The sequence below is a fragment of the Pan paniscus genome, chromosome 7 (genome assembly GCF_029289425.2).
Source record: "Pan paniscus chromosome 7, NHGRI_mPanPan1-v2.0_pri, whole genome shotgun sequence".
Lineage (NCBI taxonomy): Eukaryota > Metazoa > Chordata > Mammalia > Primates > Hominidae > Pan > Pan paniscus.
Genome location: NC_073256.2, coordinates 92,602,501 through 92,605,943, shown reverse-complemented (window position 1 = coordinate 92,605,943; position 3,443 = coordinate 92,602,501).

Here is a 3,443-nt window from a genome sequence, read left to right as displayed (position 1 = left end):
AACCAATATTAGCTGGTTTTATAATAATTAGTATATATCAGTCGTCTCTACACACTATAGTTAATATTTTAGAGACATGCACTAAATCATTATTAATATATAAATTATTATATATTATAAACTTGGAAAGTTTTATGTTAAAAAAGAGAGAAAGGGAGAGAGAGAGAAAGAAAGAGAAAGAATCTTACATCTGTGTGTTAGTGTTTGGGGTAGGAGAATGGTTCAGAGGGGAAACAGAGGAGTTGAAGGTGGCCATGAAAGCTGGATAAGTGACTCAAGTTTGGAAGGCTTTCCACTATTTCATAGCAATGATTAGATTTGTTCCATTTCATCCCACATTACCCTAGTACCTGTAGATAGGAGTTACACCAATGCAAAATTTGTTCTCTTCTTGGGGAAGTGAAAGGGAATAGTAGTTAAGATAAGGTCTCTAGAATCTCTCTGCCTGAGTCCAAATTCAGGTTCAGTGACTCCTTCACTATGGGACCTTGAGCACATCACTTAATATCTCTGTAGCTCACTCTCCTTATCTTTATAACGGCATGATAATACTGCCTGCTTGGTAGGCTTCTTGGGAAGATTAAATTAGTTCATACGAGTTAATATATTAATGTAAAACACTTATGACATAGCGATTACTTGTGTAAGTTTTATAAACACTAAAGGGAATATTTAAGGTAATGAAAGTTGTTTCTAAACATGGCATAGGGTATCTAAGGAGGTGGTGAGTTCAATACCCACTGTGGGGCTCACACATATATTCCTTACAACTCTGGGAATATCATATGCAGCCAGATAATATATTTAAATATCAATCAATTTTTTTCCTCCCAATATTTCACTCTTACCTCCCAACCCCAGCACTCCCAAACAACTTCATAATTTCTGCTCCCCTGGGACAACTTTACTTTGGGATATTCTCTATTTCAGGGTATGTCAAAAGCAGAAGGAAGAGAGAGAAGGGAACCCCTTCCTGGGTTTTGTGGTTCCATAGCTTAGGGCTTGAAGGGAATAAAAAGGATTCAGGGTACAGAAGAAACTCAAAAAAGATGCAAACCTCCAGGCCTGGGACAAGGTCAGGATGCTCTAGGTTAAGTGGAGTGAAAGGATCCTCAAATAGGATCCTGTGTTTCCCCTCTAGCAAAGTTCCAAGAGGGGGTGGGACCACTAGATAGATGAGAATTTGAGGGCAGGGATGAGTTTTGGTATAAGGCAGACTTAAAGGTCTTCTTGAACTCCCTGGAGCAACAGTGGCAGGAGGTAGAAGAGCATCGGATGAGAATGAGGCAACTTTCTTGAACCAAAAAGGAAAGGCCAAAGAGAGGGGCTCCCTCAGCAGATATCATGGAAAGTGGACACCAAGCATTCAATGTCTCCTTTCCACAATGTGTACCATGTAAGTCCCCCAGAATGTAGACATAATCACAGGGACAGGAGGAATCCAAAATTGACGGTAAGGCCAGCTTCATGAGTGTGTGACCTATGCGGTCACATAGAACTCTGTCCTTTAGAAGAGTCCAGTGCTCGGTTCAATGCTCTGCTTTTGCCATCTTATGATTTTGAATAATTTTTTAACAAGGGGTTTGCATTTCCATTTTGCACTGGGCCCTGAAATTTATGTATTAATTCCTGCTTGACTTCTATTAACTTTTCTTAATCACAGTAGAAAGAGGAATTCAAATAGAAATTAAGTTGATTAGAGAAAAATAAAGTTATATTTCTGTATATCTGAGTTTGCAGTTTGATTTCTGTACTAATACATGCAAGCCAAGACCAGATGAGTAAAGTCAAACAAGTTCTGATCATGAAAATGAGTAGTGAGATTTGACTTGGATGCAGAGGGAGGGTATGTTGTGTAGGGTAAAGATAAAATTGGAAAATGTGGTTGGAGGTGTGAGGGTGGTCCATCTTGAAGACCTCTACAATGGAGAATATCAAGACAGTCTGGCATATTTGGAATTACTTGAGGCCCTGAAATACACAGCCATGTTTGAAGCCTCCATATATAATACTAAAACTAGCCTTGTAACAAGAGAACACTTTAAAATGGAGAAGACAGCTAAGGGGCAGTACTTTTATCCCAGATAAACCTGACACTCAATCCTACCTCTGCTGCATCAGCTGGAGAGCATCAAATTTTCAATTCTCATTTACAGAAGAGGAAAGGCTCATATCACTTTCTTTTGTGGGTTTCTGTGAGGATAAAATGGAAAGATGTCCATATAGTGTTGCGTAGAGTAGAGACTCCCAAACTCACTGTATAAAACTCATAGAGAACTATTTACAAGTGAGGTTATCCTTTTCCTGAGTTTGAATATCTACTATATGACAGGCTACATCTTTAGGGACCATACCTAGAATATTTTGTTGTTCAATAAATGGATATACAGTAAACACACATTGCAGGAAAATGAGCCAGTGTGGGCACAAGACTCTGGGAATCCAGTCAAGTCCAGTGGGAGTGGGGTTTGGGGCTCTAACAGCACTGGTTCAACCAGTAACCAACTTATTGGTTCACTCTTGAAAAGAGCAAAATAAAAATCCCATGGAACTATACCATCATTTTTGTGATAGGTAGGTAGGCTAACCTTACCAAGTTCATTGCTACTTTTGATCTGCTAAAACATGTGAATTTGGTTCACTAGAGAAATGATACTGCCTCTGATACCACCATGGGGCTTTGCTTTCTCCCTTTACTGGCATTTGATCAAGGCCCTTCTGGTCCTACAATAAATATTATACAGGAATACTTTTATACATGAGGAAATATGTCTTTTACCATGACAATCCAGGCTTTTCTATGTTAGGAAAAAAAAGTCAGGTTAACATTCAGTTTTTCAATGCAGACAAGTGATCACTAGGGAGGGAACCAAGATCAGAAAGTTCATTTTAACAGGGACCTGAACTTGGCCTCAAACTTAAAACATGGTCTCAGAGGTACAAGGGTAGTGTGTTAAATGTTTTGCCTTTTGAATATTTGATTTCATCACAGAAGCTACAATCTAGCCTTATCCTAATGGTTTTCTGTCACTGCTGCCAAGAGGAAAAGAGTTGTGACCTGCCTAATACAATGAAAGCAGCTTTTATTCACTTCCAGTGATGCACTAGAAAATAGCTCGATAATGCCAAGAAAGCATGTAAAACGAGGGAACCTCTACTACATTTTCAAATCAACCTATTTATATTTTCTATTTGAGGTTTATCTGTACCTTATAACACAGAATTCGTTTCTTTGGGGGCTTTCCAACTTGAGTGAAATTGGTGGGTCTGAGCAAAGAGCAGAATAAGGAAGAAAAACCACGTGCAAAATGCTTTGCCTTCTGCCATTATCAATGATAAGAGTGGGTTGAAAAGCAGTGCTCTGAATTAAAAGTTTTCTGTGTTCAGTTGAGAGGGCTAGGGGTGAGAACCCACTGAGAACACTAAGCAGAATGGACCTTTCA